General features: G+C 36.3%; 1 long non-coding RNA gene across 1 annotated transcript; it reads right to left on the bottom strand.

Annotated features, from left to right (window-relative positions):
• Positions 1-1,728: 1,728 nt before the first annotated feature.
• On the bottom strand, positions 1,729-7,657 carry LOC107589362 (uncharacterized). Its single transcript, XR_001609669.1, has 3 exons — positions 7,590-7,657; positions 5,748-5,780; positions 1,729-1,836 (listed from the first exon to the last, which is right to left on the bottom strand). It is a non-coding gene; the product is annotated as an uncharacterized lncRNA (long non-coding RNA).
• Between the last annotated feature and the right edge of the window lie 3,014 nt (positions 7,658-10,671).

The raw sequence follows: 10,671 nt of genomic DNA, 5'->3' as shown, positions 1-10,671 counted from the left end.
AGGGCAGAACACTGTGAACACTGTGCCTTGATTAGTGAGGTTACACAGGCAGCACATGACAATTACCTCCCAAAAGTTTAGGGGGCTAATATCTACTGTGACATTTTGCAGAGGGGGGTTTTAATGAAGTGTGCATCTCCTGCTCACAATCACACATTTGGGCAGGCTTGCTGAAGTATATTTGTGGAAGTGACAGTTGTAATTACTTAGAGAAAAAAGTTTGGAGAAAAACTCCAAGGGACTCTGGGAGGTCAGTGGAAGTGCTGTGCACAATGGAAACCTGATTGGGTTTCATTACCATAGGGATGGATGAGATCTCGGGCAGAGGTTTCCAAAAGGTTTCACAACTGGACTATAATTGCCTGAAATAGCATTCAAATATTATAACCTGAGGTGACTGTTTTCTCTCATGTAAAAAATGTTTCTTTATACAGTGGTGATTTAATGCTTAGGGCCTCTCACTTATTCAGACCAGTGAGAGACTGTTAACTGACCCTGTTTCACCTCTTAAAAAAGGAATATAAAATTTTATTTGCTTAAAAAATCACTAAGCCTATTTTAACTTTTTCCCCCGCCACTGGTGGAATTTTTCATCTTTCTGTGTTTTCATCGTCATATGGTAGGGGGCGCTATTACAAATCTTCTAAAAGTGAACAGAATCTCCAGATCAGAACTCAGGAGAAGAAGCAGAAACAACTGATTGCATAAGCAGATGGATATGTAAAATAGTGCAATCATTGAACATTTAACAGCATATAAACATTATGGAATGAAATGTCAACCCAGGAAGTGTATTTTAATCATGGTTCTGAATATAATCTGTAGTCTTTCACAAAAACAATTTTCTCAGTTTTTTTGTTAAAAATACTGCTTTTCGTTGATGTTGTTAAACTTGCCTACGTCCAAGTGTTAATGAAAAAAAAGAATGCATAAAGCTAGAATACATTTTGTTTTGCTGTTGTTGTTTAAAAGGAGAGACTCGTTTCTTTCTTTTGACATTGCATGCTCAGATATTCATACAACAAATATGCTGGGGGCCATGCACATTTATTGGGGTCATTTATTTATGACAGAATTATTTATTATGACAATTACAACTCCCCTCCACACTTCTAATTATGATTAAGCAAAGAGAAAAAAAAATCGAATTACCTTGTTTTATATTAATTCAATTATCAAGAACTTTATACATAGTGGTATTATTTGGTGTGCTAACTTGAAATCTTGCTGATTTAAATATGATATACAAATATAGATATTTGTATAATAGTAATTACCTTTTTAGAATAATCAGAAATACAATTGAAAAACATCTGAGCAAATTATAATCATCAGAAATTGGGGATAAAATCCTCTCAATTGTTTTATGCATAACATAATTGCTTTTTACCGTATTGTGTTTGTATAACCTGGGTGTTCTAGCTTTGTTGTGTCACTCTCTTGAGTGTAAACACAGTTTCAATTTCACTTCCTGTCAACAAATTATTGATGTATGAGTAATGGTCAAAGCAATAGGATATTATAATAAATGAAAAATCATTTTAATTAATAACAATGGCAGAGAATGCTACAAAATTTCATTAAATATAACAAAAATCACTTCAAAAGATGCTTTACATATGAAATACCAAATGTGACAGTAAAATACCAAATAAATAATGGTTGAAGATTTACATCAGTACACGAAAAGATCTTCACCCCATTTTCTTTTTACCAGACACACCGTTGTAATCTGAAGTGTTCTGTGAATGAGGGCAGGCAGAGGCAGGCGTGCCTGACAGGTGTCACAGCCTCAATCTGTCTTCAGCGTCATACAGCACCACCCCTTCACTCTCACTGCAAAAAACCAACCACTGCCTCAGATGTGAACAACAGACAGTGCACTAGAGAAAAAAGAATCTGGCTTCAAATTAATCTTATGTTATCATATTTTGCTTATTCAATTAATTTGAATCATGCTATTCATTTAACAAAATAACAAGTGGTTTTATATGTTTAAATCACAGTGTCAATAAAGGTCCTGTGCATGTTGTGATTGGGGGAGTGGCCACAGCTTTGCACATGAACATTTAATTATGTGGGCCTAAACAAGCTGTGGTTCTTGTTGTTAATTAATAGCAGTTACATTTGGATTTACAGTTCTTTTTACAACTTTTACATTTGGTTACATTACTGCGTTTACAATTTTCCTTTCTTAAATGCCTACATGACATTTTCTTTGCATTTTAATATCAATATGGTAGGCTACAGTATTATCTAGGGGTGTACCAATTCACTCGTTTTATCGATGCATCGATTACAAACCCTGACGATGCATATGCATCGATCTTGAAACATGATTTTTGAATCGTGAATCGTTGATTTTGGACAGTAATCGGTCTAAACTGCTAAGAATCGAATGAATCACGATTTCTATAGCGATTCAATGCTTTCAAAATATATACACATTAAATTACTACAAGCACAAATTAATGGAGACCTTGAGCAGTGTTCGTGCCCTCGCTTCTGTCCTTCACGCGTGTGCTCCACTATTTACCATCCTGTGACTGTCACAGGATTGCGATCGCGCTCAGTTCGTCTCACTGACAAATTTTTTGAGCAGCTGATGTGTGATCTCTCCTTAGTACTCATGGCCAGTAATGCTAAAGTGAAGTAGTTTTGCTTTTCTGTAGTTTTTCAACAGCTCTCGGTCAGACCGACGTCATTACCTGAGCACACTCTTAAAAATAAAGGTGCTTCACGATGCCATAGAAGAACCTTTTTGTCTAAATGGTTCCATAAAGAACCTTTAACATCTGAATAACCTTTCTGTTTCACAAAAGGTTCTTTGTGGCGAAAGAAGGTTCTTCAGATTACAAAAACGCAAGAAAGAGATGGTTCTTTAAAGAACCTTTGACTGAATGGTTCTTTGTGGAACCAAAAATCGTTCTTCTATGGCATTGCTTGAAGAACCTTTTGAAGCACCTTTATTTTTAAGAGTGCAGTCGAAGGCTGCGCATGGACACAGCAAAAATGTAAGTGTCTAAAGCATACGCACAGTTCCATTGAATGATAAATGTGTTTTAACAATGTTGTTGAACCGAATGTACGAAGGAAACTGTTAAAATAACCACAGCATTAACAACAACCTTGAAATAAGAGCGCGAGGTTTATTTGATAATCAGATGCATGAAAGTAGAGTTCATTGCTATTGCAAACAGACTTCGGACGCGTTTTCTTTCAGAATCATCATTCGCCGATGGAGAGGAAAAGTTAAATACTATAGCATTTTATTTTATGAAAATGAGATAAAGAAGTTTTCGCACTGAAAGAGAAGTGATCTCACGCTCATAGGATTAAGACGTGCCAGGCCATATCTGCAGCTAAACTGAATAAAAAGCAGAATGAACTGGTGAAACGTTGACAATAAACACAATAAATAAATACAATTTATGAATGATGCAGTGCTAATTGACATTATTTATAACAGTACAGAAACTATAAAGTATATTTTCTACCTAATTCTGTGCAGAAAATTGAAATAATTGTTTGTAGTTTCTATGCTACATTTTTTTTCAGTGTAGAAACTAGTATCTTCAGATGGAAACCCTCACAAATAAAATACCTGCAAAATAAAACCACTGATTTATTTCCTAAAGGTCACAAAATGAGCGAGGGCTAATATATAGCATGCTGCACGCTTGGTGCACCACGGAACAAAGGGAGCTCATTGAAGGAATAATAAAATACTCTCCTGTTTCCCCTTAAATGGCATGCCAGGGTGACAGATTACTCTTAAGCAGTGCACACACACACACACGTTCGCACGCAGCTCATGCATGATACTTTCCTGCATGCTGCTCAGTGCTCACACCTTCACTGCACTGCAACAGGGGACAGCGACAATGATCTATAGACCAAATTAACTCTCTTTACAATCTCTCTCTCCCTGCTTTCTGCCACTTATGTGCATGGAGCAAACTCTGACCTCTGCTGTGACACTCAAGGACAGATGTCCCTCCCTTCCTCTCTTATATTCCTTCTCCAGCTTCCTCCTTCCTCAAGAAAGATGGATAACATTGCCTTGCGTCTATACACTTGTCCTGCTGTACTTGTTCAGAGAGATAGAAGGATGGATAGACAAGATTTTAGTCCTGTTTCGCCACTTTCAACTGTCAACAAGCATTACTCATTCCGACACCTTCATTTAGGCTCATCGGACGCAATGAGCAGCTCATGGAGGGCAAGATCCAAAACCCAAAAGCGGAATGAAATGAAACAAACACACTGTTCGGGCAGTTTTAATAAATGCAGCCTTGTTGAGTATAAGAAACATCTTTCAAAAGCATTACAAAAAATCCCCAAGCTTTTGAATGCAAGTATATACTGCTAATATTTCATTATACTGTATTACATAATGTTTTACCAGTGCCGTTTCTTTTTATTAGGGATCTTTAAAGCGTGGAATTGAACTATTGAACTCAAATATTTTGGGGCCACTTTATACTACAAAGGAAAAGGAGAGAAGGAGAAAGAAAATGTTGCAGAACAAATCTGAACCTGAATTTTCTATTTGAGCACTACAGCTCAACATGTCTAAAGCATATTGATCGCTACACCACAGCTCCCTCCAGCATGTCATTGATTCTAAAAGCATGTGCATTCTAAGTCAGCATTTCTGTGAGAGCAGTTTCCTGTCAGGTTTTAGAGTACATCATAAAATAAAAACCACAATATCACTGACAAATCACATACTGCAGGTGCTGTTTGGTGATGCTATCAATGTGTGAGCCATCAGAAATGGGCCTATAAACAGGAATGTCACTGTCCATCCTTTAGAGTCCACTGGACAGGGCTATTTCTCCTTACTTTTATCATGCAACGGTTTGTCCCTTATTATGGATACGGATGTTGATAGTACATCATCAAGTCAAGTGACATTTCAATGACCCGTTCTGTAGTAGACATCATCAATAAAGTGCTCTATCCTCCTCTGTGGAAAATGCTGCCTGAAATAGATTCAGAAATGATGTTTGGACCAGTTCATGTCTCAAATTCAATGCCTTAGGTTTTTACCATGATGGCAGTGTGTGTACATGATTTGTGTGGATGTGCACAGCATCAACCGTTGTACTTTATGTCATAATAAATCTGTGGAGAGTGAGTGATGGACATTCATTCCTGTATCAACCTCAATTAAGAAAGCAATATAGGTGCAACACCTGCGTCCACAACACTATAAACTTCAAATGCTTCAGTCTGAAAGACAACAAAACAACATGAACCTGACTTTGTTCACTGTCTTCAGCAATACTGCAAAACTTATTTTCTGTAATCAGTGGGGGTTTTTTTCTATTTTTCCAGGTATAATATATAAATATCCTTAAAACAAGATACATTTAGTCCCAAAATTTACTTCCAGATTATAAAATTTGTTTTCAGAGAATACCTTAAATTCCTCAAAACAACATATCTCTACTTCAAAAGGTCAAATAAATGTAATAATAATAATAATAATAATAATAAAATAATTAATTTCATGTCTTACACCACTGGCATTTCGGGTCTCGTTTTAAGCAAAACCTAAATAAATGTTGTAAAGACAATCATAGGAAAAATATATATTTGCCAATGGGAAAAAAATGAAGAATTAAAAAAAGAAATAATTTTAAAAGAGATAGAGATATTCAACATTTTCTAAAAGCTGGTCTTAAAGGCAAAGTTCGAAAATGAAATTAAAAGTGAAATTCTGTCATAAATTTTCTCACCCTCTTGTTTCTCCAAACCTGTACAACCTTTGCCTGTAGAACATAAAAAGTGACATTTTGAAGAATTGTGGTTATTGTAAGAAATTACAGTATGGTAAAGCACATGAGAAATGTACAGTATTTTGTTTTAATAATGCTCACAATAGATAATAGTACTGAAAATATGTAGCACAAAAATACAGATCATTCATTTTTTTCATTCAATTTGACCTTGCCCCCAAAAATGCATGCACAAACAGCATATGTGAGAGATAATAAGTGATGTTTATAGCGGTTGTTTTTCAAGCTGAAACAAGCACTGTTATTTTTCGACATTGAAACTCCTGCCATGGTAATAACTGTCATCACTTATGGTGTCCAGAAAGAAAAATGAGGCATGAAAAATACACCCACATTGTATGACAGACAGTTTCCTTACAATTTCCCTCCATAAAATCACCCTGTCATATGGCTTGTTCCTCTTGTGAGGGCAGTGACAGAACATTTCTGCTAAAGATGGAGGGGTTAAAGGAGCTGACGGCAGGGAGGAACATCAGTGAGGCCGTTGCAGATGGAAAGAGAGAGAGAGGAGGAGAGAGACGAACAGTTTGATTGACCGCTTAAAGTATCTGCTTGTCAAGACCTTCTGTATGTGTCATGAAGAAACTCCTTATTCCCTACCTAAAATTGCTTAGTGCCAGACAGATGTGCCACGCACATGGACAATAAGTATATAATTTATTATGAAGCAGAAAATAATGTCTATACAATATTGTTCTTTCGGTTCCAAAGACAATAAACTTTGCAACGATACTGCTTTTAGAGCATTCAAGATTCTTCAAAAGCTTCCAAGAAGCCAAAAACTCACCCTCATAACTTCTAAAAGATTTACAAATTGGAGAAAAAAAAACCTGCACACAAAAGAAGTAGTGAAGAAAAATATATTTTCGTCCATACAGACTGAACAGCACTGAACCTCAGTGGACACTTAAACACTTTCACAGGTTTGGAATGATACAATTAAACAACAATGATACAATTATACTGTTTTCATTTTTGGGAAGGGTGAAATTTTAGGCTGATGTTTTCTCCCATTATACTTGTAAAATAGTTACTATTCACTAAAACAATCTAAATACCCTAAACCTTCACAGTCTATGCTGAAAGAACCCTTCAAAGGTTATAAATAATACAGAAATACTGTTTGTGCCGTTGAAAATAACCCTGAAAATTCCTTTAGCAAAGAATATTGATGTCTCCCACACTCTGCATGCACTCGATGCCTTTACAAAACTATGAATAAGAAATAAAATGAGATGCCTGCCAACATATTATGGTTAGGTCTCCAATAGATATTACGCCAATTGACATTTTATGTCCAATACTTTACAATAATATTAGTCCATTTGTTTCTGTCTGTATTCAAAGTGTGTATTGGCACTGGTGAAGTGCAGGCTTGTTTGTTGTAATGTTATTTATTGTCACCTCAATTACTAAGCTGAAGGCAGTGTAAAACATTATGTTACTACAACAGAGGATGAGTTTTCATATAAAACATACAATTCTCTCAGGGCTCTTAGGCTATAGCTTATTTGAACAAATATGTATTTTATAAAGTGCTATATAAATGTATAGAAGCGGAGTTAGCACCACTTTTTATTCAGGGTTCTCAAACATGTACTGTTTGCAACGATGCGGTCTTTTAATGTTATGGCTAGATGCTCAGCAACAGACACCAACCGCGTGCTTTAGACAGTCACATAAACACACCGCGTTGCTTAATCTGTTCAGCGTTTGAGGGGAAATGTCAAATGGTGACGGAAGGTATGTTAATTGGAGTGAGGAAGCGACTTTTATTTTTACCTTTATAGTCCAAAAAGTCAGGAAAAACTTGATAGTACAGCTTATCGAGGATGCGCAAAGAGCCTTCATGTTACATTCATCCAATCGCACTGCAAATATGCAAATAAAAACATCAACCCAGGTTTAAATGTGTGGCATATATAATATTGATGATTAACCCTGGGTTTAGAATGCCCCAGGGTTAACTATTTCAAGAGTGAAAAGTCTATGAACACTAGGAGATTCAAAAATGCCACATGCTTCCCCACATTCTTGCTTTACTGCCGCCACCATGAAGTAAACCTTCATTGTATAAAAGGACACAGATTTAATTACCATTTTTATGTTGGTATATGAAAAAGATATTAACGTGAAGCTAATCATTTAACTCACTTAACCTTGGTTTGATTGCTTCAATTCCACCATACTTACTCTGCCTCCGCAGGTCTTTTTACGATGCATTATTTAAAGCCGAAACACAGTACATCTGCATCATGAATATAGTATACTAGCACCATCTGTTTAGCACTGGATCATCTACATAACGACTTAGAGGAGACGTCTTCACTTTCATTGAGTTATCAAAGTATTTGTCCCTTGAGATTTACCCTTACAACTTCAAACGCACAAGATTTGTCTTCCACAGAAGTAAAATGCTGCTCTTCAAATGCAATTTATTTAAAAAATCTAGTCTGTAGATCGTCAAACTTTCTTTGACTTATTAGTTGCATGAAACAATTCTGGTTCTGCTGGTAAATTGAGGCAAATCTCATTTAGAGTTTAATACAAACTGGAGTGATCAAAGGGGGAAAAAGACATAAAATAATTTATGTATTGCCCTCCAAGCAGCTGAATGTTTCTAATTACGCTGACAAAAATATCAATCATATAAAACATTCAAATGTATTCCATAAGCCCCCTCACTTTAAAAATTCTTTGGAATTCACAATTTGGTGGCAGGTGATGACCTGCTTAGCCGTTCACACCTCTCCGTCTGGGCTTCGGTAGGTGGCTAGACAAGGCTGTTGTAGCTAAATAATTTACTACAGAGGTAATAGCGTGGTCACAGGCTGTCCCTGCAGAGCCGGTGTGCAATGTCTGCCAAATACAAAAACCAAGGTCAAAACCTTCAGCAGAAAAGAACAGTAGAGCCAAGTTGTGTGTCTTTTCTTATTAGAATCAAGGGTAAATCTCAGCCTAAAAGTCCATGTTAAAATAATAAACCTAATGTCACTGAGAGCAATCAAATGCAAATTAAGTCCAAATGAAATATTTAGTCATTTTAATAAGTCATGCTTGGTTTCTAAATGAACATCTGACTTTACATTCCCCATTGTTGCATATTCTCTGTGGTTTCATATCACTTTTTGCCAATAGCCAAACTAAAAGAGACCTCTTTAAAGAGGCATTACAGAATATTTACTATGTCCTTCAGTGGTTAATTGACTCCAGTGAGTAGTGCCATCCTGGGGCCGTCACGTTATGTAATATTGAGGAGCCGCACACAGGAGGGTTATAGCCCTGCAGGCTTAGTGCTGGTGATGAGACAAAGTGCCACTGAACTTCCACTGAACCTGGGGTGAATCTGAGGTCAGGCGCAGCGTCACTTTGCCCAGACTTACCAACCAGACACACTCGTTTGGCAAAACTACCAGCACAACACAGATGGAGCTGCCTCTGTGTGACTTCCTGTGACAAACAAAGCTTTGTGTTGACATTTTCTGATTAATTATTGATAAATTGAACTATATTTTAATCATTTGTGGTGCCTTAAAAACGGAATGTAGTTGCATGATCCAATCCACTGAACACAGCTGATCTCAGGGGAGTCAATTAAATAAGTAGATCATGATGAGGTTCATCCGAGAGATTGTTTGGTATTTGTTTATTGGGAATATGACTATGAATACATTACTGTGCAGCAATCTTTCACCCTGAACTCACTGTGAATGTGAACACCATCTCTGATGCCTTTAAATAATGCATTTGAGCATGTTGGAATACTTTACTTTTATGGCTCGATTCTTGAAGTGTATGGGGGAAAAAATCAAGAAAATGTTCAGCATCTCTAAGAAAAAGCAGTCTAATAACACTAACTGCCCAAATCTTTGTTTGTTTGCTATTAATCTTAACTTTTAAAATGGGAAAAAAAGCCCGCAGTGAACACTGCAGAAAGAAAAAACACTTGTATTTAATTGGTATCTGCGTTTTGTTTTTCCTCTACATACATTAAGCAAACATCTCACCAAATTTGGTGTTAATATCTTACCGCAAAACAAGATCATTTTAATACTAATTAATAATATTGTTGCAGTGCAATAAGGCAAACGTTTTTAGCCAAGTCTCTGAGTTAAGGTTGACTATTTTTTTGTTAAATGGCATAAACATTATCATTTCAGTTTTACATTGAAGGAGGGTCAGAAAACAAACGTTAGACATTCAAAAGTAACAACACACCAAACCAAGTGACTTCCAGTCATCATTAAAATACCCGACTAAAGCTCAAACAAATGTTTTATGACAGATCAGAACCTGAATAAGCAGTCTAATCAAGGACAGCTGATATCTAAATGTCAGCACACGTAAATCTACATGCTAATACACACTGTATAGGCAATGCTGATGTTGTTAACATTAATCATTTGAGAATAAAGTATAACAATAATAATAATTTGCATGGTTTGATGTGATATGAGGTAACCGATCTTTAGATTAAATCACCATTGGTAGCGCAATTTATTGTAATCATTTTTTGGACAGAACAAACGTGGCAGACTTGTTACTTACTTGTTCAGATGACAATATAAGGTGAAAATTCTTATTTGGGTCATATATTCCAAGATGTAGGCTAGAATCTGTGATTGCGAAGAACAGTAAATACCCACACCGGTGCGGTGACTGACTGCCACACATACTCCTCAAAACATTAGATTCATCCGCGCTGGAGCCATGCACAGGAAGATAATTCCGCAAACAGCTGTGATTGCAGGTTTTCAAACAGTGATGGTGACAAAGTGGCAAAACTTATGGACTGCAGCTTTAAACATAAAATACAGTTCTATATACATACAGTGGGGCAAAAAAGTATTTAGTCAGCCACCAA

Source organism: Sinocyclocheilus grahami, unplaced genomic scaffold, assembly GCF_001515645.1.
Source record: "Sinocyclocheilus grahami isolate Dianchi unplaced genomic scaffold, SAMN03320097.WGS_v1.1 scaffold115.1, whole genome shotgun sequence".
Classification (NCBI taxonomy): Eukaryota; Metazoa; Chordata; class Actinopteri; order Cypriniformes; family Cyprinidae; genus Sinocyclocheilus; species Sinocyclocheilus grahami.
The sequence above is the reverse complement of the archived record's forward strand: the minus strand, read 5'-3'. Positions and strand labels throughout refer to the sequence as shown.